The sequence below is a fragment of the Pantherophis guttatus genome, chromosome 9 (assembly GCF_059756535.1).
Source record: "Pantherophis guttatus breed Tessera chromosome 9, ASM5975653v1, whole genome shotgun sequence".
NCBI classification, from domain to species: domain Eukaryota; kingdom Metazoa; phylum Chordata; class Lepidosauria; order Squamata; family Colubridae; genus Pantherophis; species Pantherophis guttatus.
Genome location: NC_142071.1, coordinates 17,019,744 through 17,036,103, shown reverse-complemented (window position 1 = coordinate 17,036,103; position 16,360 = coordinate 17,019,744).

Sequence of the window (16,360 nt, the reverse complement as noted above, 5' to 3'; positions counted from 1 at the left end):
TTTATTGCTAAATAAAACAAATAAGCTTCACAAAAGTTGGTGTTGAAATCTGGATACTCATAAGAGAATTAGCAGAAGTCTCTTGTTATGATGGCTGATTCTCAATTTGCATCTTTAAAGAGTTGTTACCACATCTAGGTTCCTGAATGATCTTATGCCTTTGGAGTCCTGCTTGATTACCTTTTGAACAGGTGCTGTATGTGAGCAAGATTCTGCAATAGGCCTGGGGGTAATGGTAAGAGAACAAGAATCAGTAAAGATAAAATATTGTCCCAGCCAAAATTGAATGCCATTTACCTTTGGGAAATAATCACATTTATATCACTATTATATATATATATTAGAAAGCCCACAGCCGATAAACAGGCTTTTTTATTCCATTTAGCATGTGTAATTCAACCTCTGTTCCCTTTTGCATTGTAGAAGTTCTAGGCTTGGCAGCTTTTCCTGGCATTGTGTATGTGTATGTATACAGCCTAATTTTTTTTATTTTCTACCTATCCACCCCCTTCAGTTCATTGCCGCTTGCTTTCTCTGTCTTCTTCTTTCAGCATCCTCCTACTGCTTATGGCAGGGGCGGGCAATTAGTTTTCCTAAGGGGCCACATGAGAAATGGACTGTTGGGGAGGGCTGAACCAAAATAGAGCTGTGAAGGTGCATAGGCTTCGTGGTACACCATCCACGCAACACAACTGCATTGCTTTTGTTATGACGATGACAGCTATTTCAGTCATTCCATCAGAATAGAGCTGGAAGAGACTTTGGAGGTCTTCTAGTCCAACCCCCTGTGTTATGGCTCCGTTACCTGAGCCTGTGTCATTGGCAGGAGAGGACTCTGAGAGTGAAGGAGAGGAGTTGGCAAGGCCTCCCTCTCCAGGACCCTCCTCTCTGGCAATGCCTTTGGTGTCCGCCGAAGGTCAAGAGATAGGCCCGGGGCCAAGCACGTCCATGCAGCCACAGGTGGACAGTAATGAGGGAGATGAGTCTTGGCTGGATCCTCGGCAGCGTCGCAGAGATAAGCGTGTGCAACAGAAGAAGAGGCGTGCCAGAGATTAAGCTGAGTCACTGGACCACACCCCACAAGGTATAAAAGGGGGTGAGGTGGCCATTCAGACTCTGTGACGGACAAAACTAACTACTATCGAGTCACATTGCATCTTTGGAAACAACATTATCTGCCTTGGATTTAATTACGGACTGGACTTGACAATTCTTGAACTGTGTGTATCTTGTTTATGAGTAAAGTTCTTGGCAAGCAGCTACTGGGTTGCTGCCAATCCTCTTATCAAAAGAATTGGTTGTCTGCCAGTTTATTTAATCCCCGGCTGTCTGTTTGTGTGTGTGTGTGAGACGGGGACAGAACAGCCTGCTCAAGCAAGAGACCCTATACCATTTCAGATAAGTGACTGTTTAGTCTTTTCTTTAAAAAAGGGATGAAGTACTTACAACTTCTGAAGGCAAGCTGTACCACTGATTCATTGTTTTCAGCATTAGGAAATTTCTCCTTAGTTCTAGTTTGCTTCTCTCCTTAATTAGTTTCCATCCATTGTTTCTTGTCCTACCTTCTGGTGCTTTGGTGAATAAGTTGACCCCCTCTTCTTTGTGGCAGCCCCTCAAATGCTGGAATGCTGCTATCATGTCACCCCTAGTCCTTCTTTTCATCAAACTAGACATACCCAGTTCCTGCAACCGTTCTTCATATGTTTTAGCCTCCAGTTCCCTAATCATCTTTGCTGCTCTTCTCTGCAATCTTTCTAGAGTCTCAACATCTTTTTTACATCATGGCGACCAAAATTTAAGTGTTTGGCTGAACATATGCATAACTGTAGATTATAGCTATATATATTTAATACATATTGCCTCCATAAGGCAACTGGACTTTCATAGTTTTCTCTTGAAAATGTTTCGCTTCTCATGTAAGAAACTTCTTCTGTTCTTGGATGAGAAGTTTAGTTTATTTGATTTGTATAGTTTATTTGATTTGTATACCGCCCTACTCCCGAAGGACTCAGGGCGGTGAACAGCCAAGCAATAAAATACATAAATACACAAAATTTAAAAACCAGATAAAATCAAATTAAATCATTTTGGCCCGGACAGATTAAAACAACCCAATAATTTAAAAACAGATTAAAATTTACATATTAAAAGAGGGAGGAGATTAGGCCAAGCCCGCTTGATGGAATAAAAAGGTCTTCACAGCGCGGCGGAAGGTGCGCAGATCCGGGATCCTCCGTATCTCTGTGGGGAGCTCATTCCAGACAGTAGGTGCCCCCACAGAGAAGGCTCTCCCCCTAGGGGCCGCCAGCCGACACTGTTTGGCTGATGGCACCCGGAGGAGTCCCTCTCTATGAGAGCGTACTGGCCGGTGGGAGGCTATTGGTGGTAGTAGGCGGTCCCGTAAATAACCAGGTCCTAAGCCATGGAGCGCTTTAAAGGTGGTAACCAAAACCTTGAAGCGCACCCGGAAGACCACCGGGAGCCAGTGCAGCTCGCGCAGGAGAGGTGTCACATGGGAGCACCATGACGCTCCCATTACCACTCGCGTGGCCTCACTCTGCGCCAGTTGGAGCCTCCGGGTGCTCCTCAAGGGGAGCCCCATGTAGAGAGCATTACAATAGTCCAGGCGGGAGGTGACGAGGGCATGAGTGACCGTGCGTAACGAGTCCCAATCCAGAAAGGGACGCAACTGGCGAATCAGGCGAACCTGATAAAAAATCCTCCCGGTCACAGCCGTCAGGTGCTCTTCTAAAGACAGCCGTGAATCCAGGAGGACGCCCAAGTTGCGAGCCCTCTCCGTGGGGGCCAATGATTCGCCCCCAATAGTCAGTGATGGCGTCAACTGACTATATCGGGACGTCAGAAACCACAGCCGCTCGGTCTTGGAAGGGTTGAGCCTGAGCCTGTTCCTTCCCATCCAGATCCGTACAGCCTCCAGGCACCGGGACATCACTTCAAGGGCATTGTTGGGGTGATCCGGGGTGGAGATGTACAGCTGGGTGTCGTCAGCGTACTGATGGTACTCCACCCCGAAATCACGGATGATCTCGCCCAGCGGCTTCACATAAATGTTGAACAGGAGAGGCGAGAGGACCGACCCCTGCGGCACCCCACATATGAGTGGCCTCGGGGTCGACCTCTGTCCCCCTGTCAACACAGACTGCGACCGGTCAGAGAGAAAGGAGGAGAACCACCGTAACACAGTGCCTCCCACCCCTAACTCTTCTAACCGGTGCAGCATGATACCATGGTCGATGGTATCAAAAGCCGCTGAGAGATCTAACAGGACCAGGACAGAGGAGCACCCCCTGTCCCGAGCCCTCCAGAGATCATCAACCAACGCGACCAATGCCGTTTCCGTGCTGTACCCGGGCCTGAAGCCCGACTGGAACGGATCCAGATACGTCGTTTCATCCAGCTGCTGGGGGAGCTGTTGCGCGACCACACTCTCAACAACCTTCGCCACAAAATGAAGGTTGGAGACCGGATGATAATTTACCAACATTGCCAGGTCCAGGGAAGGCTTCTTGAGGAGAGCCTCACCACCGCCTCTTTCAAGGCGGCAGGAAAGACACCCTCACCCAATGAAGCATTTATAATCCCCTGGAACCAGCCTCGTGTCACCTCCCAAGAAGCCAGCACTAACCAGGAGGGACACGGGTCCAATAAACAAGTGGTCGCGTTCAGTCTACCCAGAATCCTGTCCACATCCTCAGGGGTCACAGGATCAAACCCATCCCAGATAACATTCTCAAGACCTGCCCCAGTCCCTCCCCCTGAGACTACCCAGTCAGAGTCCAGATCTACCCGAATCTGAGTGATTTTGTCATACAGATATTGAACAAAATCCTTGGCTCTACCCTCCAAGGGGTCCTCCCGCGCTTCCTGGTGGAGCAGGGAGCGGATCACCCTAAACAGGGCGGCCGGGCGATTATCTGATGATGCAATAAGAGCAGCAAAGTAACTACATTTTGCTGCTTTTATCGCCACTAGGTAACTCCTAATATGAGATCTTACCAGTGTCCGGTCAGATTCAGCACGACTGGCCCTCCAACTACTCTCTAGGTGTCTTTTCCGGTGCTTCAACTCCCTCAGCTCCTCAGTAAACCAAGGAGCTAAATGAGATCGGCGCCAGGTCAGAGGCACGACCCGGTCCAGAGCTCCAGCGGCCGCCCTATCCCAGGCGGCCACTAGGTCTCCAGTCGAGGCGTGTGCCAGTGAAATGTTTTCAAGGAAAAAGTAAGAAAATCCAGTTGTCTTTTGAACAGCACTTTTGGCACAATATCTAATGGAGATTCTCAGTCATCCAGGTCATGGTTGTCCCAAAGGTGCTTTTTCAAGAAGTAGTTTCATGTTTTTCTTTGAAGACATTTCGCTTCTCATCCAAGAAGCTTCTTCAACTCTGACTGGATGGTGGGGAATGGAAAGATTTGTATTCCTTGCAGACAGCAGATGAAAGAATGCAAATTACCAGCTGTCTGCAAGGAATATAAATCTTTCCATTCCCCATTTTTTTTAAAAATGATTTCTGTTTGTTTGTTTGTTGTAACATTTCAGGACTCTAGTAGCTCCATTATACTATTCAGTGTTAGTAAGGATCATGTGTAACCTTCCTAAAGGCTCTCCTTAGTTTACAAGATTGTGGCATTTAAAGAGTTAATATCAGCTAACTGCTGTCTTCATAGTCTTCACTTAGCAGTAAAGGTAGCAAACATTAGCAGTAGTAGTAGTCGTAATACTACTACTACTACTACTACTAGTAGTAATTGCAATAGTACTATAATAATGGTAGTAAATACACATCAGTTATAGTGGTGTTAATAGTCCAGTAGCATCAATGCTGTATTCATCAGCCACAATGGTGCCTCATTGCCCAAAGTTGTAGGAAGTAGCAACAACCTAGGAGACAATTGGAGAAAAACACACTGCTCTATTTTTTCCTATATTTCCACAAGTTAAAAGACAAAAGATTTACTTCTGAAGGAATGACAGCCAATAATTTATGGCCGTTCCTGAGATTTATGGTGATATGGATGCCGATTCTCTGAGCCGGTAAGAACAGGTTCCGTTTCTTTGGAATGAAATATGAGAAGCTTTTGGCATTTTGTGATAAACAATTTATTTACCACATTTGCAGGATTAACATGGAATGTGGTGTTGTGTTGGTTTTAGGATTCCAGTAAAATTTCTTGTGAAATTTCTGAGGAGACAGTCTTCATCGGTGTAAAAATCTTTTTGTCTTTTAACCCCATTCTTTCAACTCACCCAATCTCACAACCAAAAATCCCTGATCTCAAACCACATTGATAATAAACAACACCAGTTCAATTGGGAAGGAACAGAAATCATTGGCCATGCTGACACCCGCCACACATGTGAATTTATTGAAGCCTGGTATTCTTTCAAAGGAGCAATTAGCAAGCATATTGATCTAGATCCAACATATGAATATGTAAGAAACCAGACCATTCAAATAATCAATCAACAAGAGAACCAATCAGCTGCTCAGAACTTAAATATAGCTGCAAACAACCAATCACACAGCCAACTGATCACACAAGACATAGATAATAAGCTAAAGAGGAATAGGACAAGAAAATCTTGCTGATGATGTTACCTCGTCTGGTAACAAAACGATCAGAAACTAAATTGAAACAAGCTTGGAGAGCAAACCTCTGCCAAAATCACCCAATCTCAGTCTGAAACCATTGGAATAAGAAGCATATTCAGTACAGGTAGTCCTCGACTTACAACCCTTCATTTAGTGACCATTCAAATTTATAGAGGACTGAAAAAGTGATTTACAGCAGGTCCTCGCATTTACATCCATTACAGTATCCTACAGTCACATGATCAGAATTTGGGCACTTTGCAATTGGCATGTATTAATGACAGTTGCAGCATCCTGGAGTCGGGTAATTGCCACCTGCAATCTTCCCAACTAACTTCCAACAACAGCAATAGCAATAGCACTTAGACTTACATACCGCTTCACAGTGCTTTGCAGCCCTCTCTAAGCGGTTTACAGAGTCAGCATATTGCCCCCAACAATCTGGGTCCTCATTTTACCGACCTCGGAAGGATGGAAGGCTGAATCAACCTTCAGCCTGGTGGGATTTGAACTGTCAAATTGCAGGCAGCCGGCAGGCAGCAGAAGTAGCCTGCAGTCTTGCATTTTAACCACTACACCACCGTGGCTCAGCAAAGTCAATGACAGAAACTATGTTCACTTAATAAGTCAAGAACTACCTATATTACTGATTTGTTTGTGTATTGGCTTGAGATTTTCTAGCTTCATGGAAACTAGAAATTTGAGGGACATTATTAATGTTCCTGCCTCTTTTCGTGTAAATGTATATTTTAAAAAAATCTTTGCCTGTGTGCTGTCTCTCTCATTCAGCAGATTCATAAAATAGTAATAAGGTTCACTTTTGACCGCCCCATAAATGGATTCATTGCCCAGAAGTGAGCAATGTGATACTCTTCATATGTTTTAGGACTACATTGTACATAATCAATCAATCCCTGGCACTGGACATCTGGGCTGGGGCTGACGGAATAGAAGACTGCTTATCCCCTAAGCGATATTTGTTTCAAGTTACTGCGTCATTTGGTTTGACGATTGGGGAAAAGACAATTCTTTTTTATCAATATAAATATATTCATTTGTATTGAATATAACTTCATTTATATAAAGCATTCCTCCTCTTCCGAATACCTAAATGTGTACTTCCACAACAATAATTTTAAAACTGTTTGCTTTTGAAAGTAGATTGTTCAATAATGTATTCCTTTTCCATCTTATGCATATTTAACAAGCTTTTTCTGTTTATGTACACATAAACCTGTAAGCATTAATTTCCCATTGCAACCTGACATAGTTCTGTTAGAGAAATTGCACACTAACAATAATATAATCTTATAAAGAGAATTTAATTATTTATCTCAAAAAAGGAGTGAAATTACTTTGCAATCAAACTCAGTGGATTTTTCTGCAAGTTGTTTTCTCCCCTAAGCTTATTATGCAAAAGTGTAAATGTTACAAATTATCTGGGCTATTTCACTTGTATAGAGTTTATTATTTTAACAAACTTGGAGTGAACTTCTTTTCTTGTCACCATTGTAACAGCTATTAAAAAACGTCCTTTAGAGTAAATTATTAGCACATTGAAATTATGCTTTTTGCCAGAATATCTTTTTCAGAGTGTGTAATAGAAGTAGTTATCAGTTTTTTGCAGAGGGGAAGAAGAAATACTGATTGAATATAGAGAATGTGACCCATAAATAGAAAAACAAGGAAGAGCCTGAATAACTGTTCAAAGTTAGAACAGCACTGAAAAAGTGACGACTTTTCACGGTTTTTCACAGTTATGACCATTACAGCATTCCCATGATCACCTGATCAAAATTCAGATATTTGGCAACTGATTCATATTTATGACGGTTGCAGTGTTTTGGGGTCAAGTGATCCTCTTTTGCAACCTTCTGATGAGCAAAATCAATGGGGAAGCCAGATTCATGTAACAATTATGTCACTAATTTAACAGCTGCAGGGATTCACTTAACAATGGGGCAAAACTCACTAATGTCTCACTTAGCAACAGAAATTTTAGGTTTAATTGTGGTCATAAGTTGAAGACTACCTGTATATTTTGAGAAAGGATGGGCATACTGATCAATTTTGCTTGTGCTTAATTATCGTTCGGCTACTGAATTTTGCTTTGGTCCCATTAGAATGTCAGCTTCCGGATTTAGATCTAATTTTCCCCAAAGTTTTAATCAAACCTGCCTGCAAGTATATGGTGTGCTATTTCCCTGTGCATAATTTTCCTAATATGAGGATTTTTATTCATGTTTTGCTGTAATAGAAGAATGTTCTTTTTCTAAAGTCCAGCAAGAGTAAGAAAAAATTAAAGTTATAGAGAATAAAAATAGGATGTCTACTTGTAAGTAAAAAGAAAGGAAAGGATTAGCAGCATAAATCTTTGGCACTCAGACTCATTAATAAATAGGGGACATTAAAGTTAACACCATACTTTACTACAAAATGCATATTCATGCATTCAAAAGTTGAATACCTACATAATTGTTTTGTGGACTTCAGCTTCTTATCAAGTGGTCATTTCTACTATGTTTTCCTTTATATGTTGAAAGACTAGTGTCTTGGTTAAATTGTAACTTTGGGGTTAACTTCATATTATTTATAGAATTTATTCATATAATTTAAGCAGGCATTTAAGAGTACATAATATAATATTATCTATATTTCATTGAGCTTTTCCCATGTTTCCAACTCCCCATCTTAATTTATGTACTCTATATTTTAAACCTTACGGTTATTCTCTTATGCTGTGTTATGGCAGTATATGTATTATGATATATTACCACATTACATTATTAATCATGTATTATATTTTTATGACAGAGTTGTACTATGTTATTCCAGGGTTACTACAATAAAGCTGTTTTGATTCTGATTCTTATTCTGATGCTGACTTCTTCAGAAGACGCTGCAGTCAATCAACAGCATCTCAGGTAGAACCAGGAAAGCTTTGTGATTAAAATCCAGAGGTTATGGATCAGAGAAGGATATTGTTTTATGGCCAGAGGTTATTATTCTTTTTTGATTTCCAGAACTGGGGGGTGTTTATGTAATGATATTGTAGGGCTTATATTTTCAAGTTTTGGGGAAGCAATTGGATGAAAATTCATGCATTAAATCTACCAGAGTTCTAAACACTTGTTTTGGGACTTATTGTGTTAAAAAAAAGTGGGGGGGGGGATAATTTGTCATTGAATTTCAGTGAGAAGAGAAGAGAAGAGAAGAGTCCTAATGGGGCCAGAACTGCATGCAGATCATGAGAGACGGGCTGTCCACCTCTGATACAAGAGACATACTTATCAGAAAGCATCATCTCTTGTTTTGGAGAATAACTTCAGAAAGAGAAAATGGAATGGAGACACCCCATGTTCTTAGTTGGAGCTCTATCAGTCTACTGCTGAACTACACTGTGGGCTGAAAGAACAAATTTGTATCTTCAGAAAGACAGTCAAGTTCCAGACATGAATAATTATGTTGCCTTGTCATTTGGGGGAGACATGCAGAAATATTTAAATGATTTCTTTTGTTACAACTTCACTTCTTGCTTTCATTTCTCTTCTAAGAATAATATGCAAACATTCCCGTTGACCTAGATATGAAGATATAAATTTTATCTTTTGCCTTAGTTATTTCTCCTACTCCAATTATATTACTGCCTTCCTTTCTCTTCCCTTCCTGGAACTAAATCTAGCTGAAAAGCAACTTAGCAATGAAGGCAATTTTTATAGCTTCTTGTCTCCCATTGCTCTTGTAGAATAATAATGAGCGTGTGAAGACCAGCCTGTATTTTGATTTACAAGACTCTCCAAGATCTCTACTGTAGGTGGAGCCCAGAACAGGAAAGAAAAATTATAAATCATTAGTCCCTTCAGAATCTCCAAAGGCATTCTGACAGGGAGGGACAACCCAGAGTTGCTCCAAGTGATTCCTCCAACAATGTTTGTCACGCTGACATGCTGTGCCGATAGCAATCTGGCTGTGTCTTGCAAAGAAATCTTCTCCATCTGTCTCATTGTCTGAATAACATCCCTTTGATTTATAGCCCTGTGCTTTGGTGCAATAGCAAGGAGGCTGTGTCAGAGCTTAGGGACTACAGTGTCAGGACTCAGTGACCTGTTTCTTCACAGTTCTCAGGAAAAGATAAAAAACCTTGTTAGCTTCCAACTAGCATCCTGCTTAGCCTGCCTCTCTCTATTCAACGCACCCTATCCATGTGCACAAATCAGTTCTAGGGGAATGCTGATTTCCTTTACAACTGCGGGGTTTGTCTGTGGAGATTCTCAGTCACCCAGGTCACAATTGTCTCAGAGGTGCTTCTTCAAAAAGCAGCTGGACTGTTTTTTTCCTTGAGGAAGAAGAAAAAAACATTTTGCTTCTCATCCAAGAAACTTCATCAGTTGTGATGGTGGAGGCAATGCAGGGATGAAATGCTCCCGGTTCAGATCGGATCGCCCGATCCGGTAGCGATGAGGCAGGTGGTTCGGAGAACCAGTAGCAAAAATCCCTGCCCTCCTATGCCCAGCTGAGCTGTGCAATCATCAGAGGCTTTTTTTTTTACTTTTAAAAGCATTTTTTCTTCGGCTGAAAAAATGCTTTTAAAAGTATAAAAAAAAAGCCTCTGATGATCTGCCAAAGAGATTGTAGAAAAAATGCTTTTAAAAGGCTCTGACGATCCCAGCTGAGTTGCCTGATCATCAGAGGCTTTTTTTTCTTTTAAAAGCAAAAAAAAAAAAAAGCTTTTAAAAGTAAAACAAAAAAAAAAGTTGGCTACACCCACCCAGTCACATTACCCCCCCCCCCCAAGCCACGCCTACGGAACTGGTAGTAACAAATTTTACATTTCACCATTGAGGCAATGGATCAAAATAACTAAATTCACTGCTGATGAAGCTTCTTGGATGAGAAGCAAAACGTTTTTTTCTTCTTCCTCAAGGAAAAAAACAGTCCAGTTGCATTTTGAAAAAGCACCTTTGAGGCAATGGCAGTGTTTGCTTAACAACAACATGTTCATTTTATGACCACCATGTTTATTTAACTACCGTCCACAAAAAAATGTTGTAAAACTGGGTCAGTCATTTAGAAGTGTTGCATTATATATATGTACTGGTCATGCTCCATTATAGTCTTATGTTAAGGCCTTTTATTTCCTTAAAATTTTAGATGAATTGTCCCCCCATTTCTAGTACCAATTATGTAAAATATACATATAAATTTATTTTGCAAGAAAATATGTTCACATATATATATATATGTTCACTGCATTTAAATGCAGTATCTGCAATCCCCCCCCCTCCAAGAATGCAGAAATATTTGGATTCGGAGTGGAAGCAATTCATGAATGAACTCAGTAAAGGTGGCACAGGATGGAAATATTCCAATCCACTGATCCCTACCTGGCAACAAATTCCTTGAACTCAGCACAGCCTGTTTCTTAGTAGAACTGTGCACAACTGCACAGTAAAACAATTCAATTTATTAATGACCTGCTCTTGAGAACCACCATCTAAAAGAACTCTCTGTTGGATGGTTAGTTTATTTCTAAACCCATTATATCTTTTATTTGCCTGCCTCCAACTGAGACCCACTCTATTACTGTCAGTAATTCTCACACATAATCTGATGCCCGAAGGCACGGCCTCCCAAGTTTAAAAAGATTGGTCGATATCATTATTGCAGTTGCCCAGAAAAATGTCGTGACACTCCGGAGCTATCATTGACAGCAGGCTCCCATAAAGCTGATTTAGGGCTCAATTCTTCAAACAACACCCATCCGGAGACAGTGGAAAAACATACATTTGCACACACAGAGAAAGGAAGCAAGCAAACAAAAAATAGCTGAAGTTCAGAATGCACTTTGTAAGTACAGCTTCTCAGCAAAAACTTTTACTTTCAAAGGCTTCTTCAACCACTTCTGCTCAGTGAATTAATTTTCTTGCCAAATCTTTCAGCTATACAGTTAATGGGGTGTCAAACTCGGTTTCATTGAGGGCAGCATCAGGGTTGTGTTTGATCTCTGGGGACCGGGGTAGGCGTGGCCAGAATGGGCGTGGCCAACTCAACAGCACTCGTGTCGGGGGTACCTGTGGTGGCCTGAGTGCTCTGCCAGCGAAAACGGGCTCCCGAGCTCTGTTTTCAGCTGCCCCAGCCTCCTGCAACCCTCTGCCAGTGAAAATGGAGCTCGGGAGGGCTGCATGTGGCATTTTCACTGGCAGAAGCACCATACGCCAGTCCTCTGCTGTTTCCAGGGCAGCCCCACGGGCCAAATCTAAGTACCCTGCAGGCGGGATCTGGCCCCCAGGCCTTGAGATTGACACCCCTGATTTACAATCATTCATTTGGTGACCATCTACAGTTACGGTGGTGCTGAAAAAGTGACTTATGACCATTTCACACTTATGGTCGTTGCAGCCTTCCCATGGTCATGTGATCAAAATTTGGACACTTGTTAACTGCGATTTATTTATGTCCCGGGGGTCATGTGAACGCCTTTTGTGACCTTCTGACAAGTCAGTGGGGAAGCCAGATTTATAACAATTGTGTCACTAACTTAACAACTGCAATGACTTAATCCACAACTGTGGCAAGAAAAGGTCATAAAATGGGGCATTTATTTAACAATGGTCTTGCTTAGCAATGGAACTTTTGGGCTCGATTGTGGTCGTAGATTGAGGACTACCTGGTGCACATCCCATTTCCCCTAGTGTGTTCTGGCACTACCATATCCTCTACTCTGACCACTTGAGAAAACTGAGCATAATCTTGAGCAAGATTGTGTAGAGTGGAATGGGATTCCTAGATGCTATGTCCTGTAAAGATCAAACTCATACATTTTTTTTCTGGGTACATTTATCAATTCTACCTCCGTCTCTAGAGTATAGAAGGTGAAGAACTTGCATTACTCAGGAACAAAAGAAATGGTGCATACTTCTTCAATTTGTGCATGATGACAGAGGAACAGCAAAAATGGAGGGAAGATACTAGTCATGCTGTGCTGTGTAACTTGAGATCTAATTCTTGCAAACAGTTGGGGATGCATATTAAAGAAAAAGGATTAATCTAACTTAAAGCACTTCCTTCTCATCTGAAATGGGCTTCAATCCATGAACAAATCTGACTTTAGCAGCCTTGTATGATTATTCCCACATGAAATTTATTTTGTTTTTTTTTTGTTTTTTAAAAAACACCCTAGATTATGAAGAGAAGGCACCTAGTCTATGCGGAAATCTATTAATTTGTAAAAATTATTATTATAACCATGGCAAGAACTATTATAAATGGTTGATGCAGGCATATAGTGCAGCATAATGGGTTGCTAATGTACAAAAATGAAAATAAGAGTGCAAGAGAAAGGAAAACTACATCTCTCACACAAACTAATCAAAGCTACTTTAACAAATATATTCCTACACTAAGCCATTCAGTTATTCAAATTTAAATTGGGTTATTTTAACATTAAGAATACCCTCAGAATTAATCATGCAAACTAGCATAGGTAGCCCAAATGTCTAAATATTTCTCTAATCAAAACTCCTGGCCATAAAATGCTGTCCAAATGTATAGGGTGGTATTCTGCTAATACAGTTGAGTTGCAGAAAGCTGAGTTGCAAGCCACCAGGTAACATAATGGTTTATCTCACATTAATTCCGGGATAAGAGGGCATCAGTGTGGATAGTAAGTGTTCTTAATTTCCTGCTCTGGGAAAACAACAGCTGCAGAGTCTGAATTTTAGGGTGGGGTATCCAAATCTCCCCTTCAAGGCCAGTGTCTTATCTCTGATCTAGGAGAGAAGAATTCAAGTCACCTTATGACCCACCTATGGAATGTTGTCCGGGAGCCATAATTTTACAGTTGAATAATCTAAGCTGGAAAGTCTTAAAACAGTTATGACACAAAATCAGTGATTTTGAGTACTGAAGACAGCCGATATGAGGAAGAGCAGGAATCAATCTCTGGGGTTTTCTCCCCCCCAATAGCTTCATGGATATTAGGGATCTTAAATGCATCCCTCAACTTCAAATAGCATCCTTTTCAATAGGACCTCATAGGATTCAGAAAGGGAGGGAGGGAGGGAGGGAAGAAGAGAAGGAGGGAGGCAGGGAAGGAAGTATGACAGCAAGGGGGGATGGTGAGGGAGGGAAGGAAAGGAGGAGGAAGTGGTAAGGGAGATAGGGGGAAGAAGGAAGGAGGGGAAGGGAAGAATGGCAGCAAGGGGGGATGGAAAGGAAGGGGGAAAGAAGAAGGAAGTAGTAAGGGAGGATGGGGAAGAAGGAAGGAAGGAAGGAAGGAAGGAAGGAAGGAAGGAAGGGGAAGGGAATAATGGCAGCAAGAGAAGATGTGAAGGAGGGAAAGAAGGAGAAAACAGTAAGAAGGGAGGGAGGGAGGGAGGAAGGAAGGAAAGAAGGAAGAAGGAAGACAAAAATCTGCCACTTTTCCATGTAGTTCCGGAGTAACTTGTCTTTCCTTCAGTTGCAGGAGCACTCTCCTTGGTCCTGATCCTCTTTTCTCTTTCAAGTGCTTCTACAGCAATTAGCCTGGTTTTCTCTTTTTGTAATTCTTTCGGTTTATTACCTTTTACAAAATATATCACTGTAACTCAAGCAACAGTTCTGTGTTTCTGCCACCTACCGTGCCAAGAAATCTTGCTGTGTTTTTGGTTTCCTATTTGGAGTGTGTGATATCTGGGGATGAGGCCCCCCACAAGAAAAGGTCAACAATGTTATGCTCTCGGCCAAGTCTGCGGAGAGCTGCCAAAACTTCTGGAAATAGCCAAAATAGAAACAACTTCTGGATTCTTGGCCCTTGAACAATTGCTTGTCTCTCTCTCCCCCCCGCTCCTTCTGTTATCTTTTTCTGCCTTCCTCGTCTTTCTGCATTTTTTTATTCAAATCTTAAATTGAGCCATATGGTGCTACTGCTATTTAAACATAACGGAAATTTGCCAAAAAGCCTCATGGTAACTGAAGACCTATTGATATGAATTCATATTAACTGTATCAAGAAATAAACTCCCACTTTCCTAAGTGTACAAATGGCTAGGTTGGCATGTCATCCCCCTGCTTAAAAGAACTCCAGTTTAAAATATTATTACATTTGTTCACACAGTTAGCCAGCTGTTTAGACTGGATTTGGCATTTTTATCTACCTATTGAGGCCTTCCCAAGGACCTGGGATAGGCAGAAGTTGGTTTTTGGTGATGTTAAAGGTATTGACACAGGATGTAAGCTGTTCCAAATAAAGCTGCCTTTTGCAATTGACCGATGGTGAATTTGTCAATGCCACCAATGGTGTTCAAATGGTGTGCCAGTTGTTTTGGGATTTCATCCAAGGTGTATTATTATTGTTGTTGTTTTTGCTGCTGTTGTTATTATTATAAACTTTTATTTATTAAACATGAAACTCAGTCAACTGAACATTTAAAAATATATCACAAACATTATTGACTGGCGTTGATGGTTGATACAAGTTGCTGCCAGCATCCTAGGTATCAACCAAGTATCTTCTTAAGATGTACAATGTTCTGAGTAGCACAGTTTTCTGCAGTTCCACTGGTGTTCTTGCAGGTGCAATTTATTGATGTATTTTGTAAAATTCTTGGTCATGGTATCAAGTGCTCTGATGACAAGGGGTATCACTGTTACATCCATAATCGCATAATTTTGATGGCCAGGTCGCGATATTTCGTGATTTTTTCCAGTTCTTTTTCTTTGACTCTGGCATCTCCTGGTACAGCGATATCAATAAATCGTACGCTTCAGTTTTTGACAACTGTAATATTTTGTGTATTGTGTTCCAAATGATGATCTGTCTGTATTCGAAATCTTCACCTTCTCATTGACAACTTTTTCCACTTTATGTTCCCATGACTTTTTAAAATAATAATAATAATAATAATAATAATAATAATAATAATAATAATAATAATAATAATAATAATAATTAACTTTTATTCATTAAACTCAAGTCAACTGAACATTTAAAAATGTATCACAAATATTATTGATTGGTGCTGATGGTTGATATGGGTTGCTGCCAGCATTATTATTATTATTATTATTATTATTATTATTATTATTATTATTATTATTATTATTATTATTATTATTATTATAAAACTTTTATTCATTAAACATGAAACTCAGTCAACTGAACACTTAAAAATGTGTCACGAAAACGATTGACTGGTGCTAATGGTTGATACGGGTTACTGCCAGCGTCCTAGGTACCAACCAAGTATCTTCTTAAAATATATGATGTTCCGAGTAGTATAGTTTTTTGCAGTTCTGCTGGTGTTATTGCAGGAAGCTGCAATATTGTTGTTGTTGTTGTTGTTGTTGTTGTTGTTGTTGTTGTTGTTACTATCTTTGCTTTTTTTGCCATAACCCTTCTACGTCTATTTTCAGGTCTCTGTATTTCATGATTTTCTCCAGTTCTTTTTGCAATGATACCTTCAATATTGTTAAACAACATCTTCCAATTTCAGGTCCTTGGGAAAGACTCTAAAGATGGACAGAAATGGCAAAACCAGCCTAAATATCTGACTAACCTGGAGACCAGCCTTAACAAAATTATATGCTGCCCAGTTCCCCTGGGCATTTTACTTGAATAAACCACTCCTCCTCCTCCTCCAATCCTGATTTAGAAAGCTGCTGCTCTATTTTTGATCTGAAGACATTTTCAATCAAATGGTGAGCTTCCCCTTTTTGTAGAAATAGTTCCGCTTTACTTTAATTATGGCTTTAAAAATATGAATAAATATT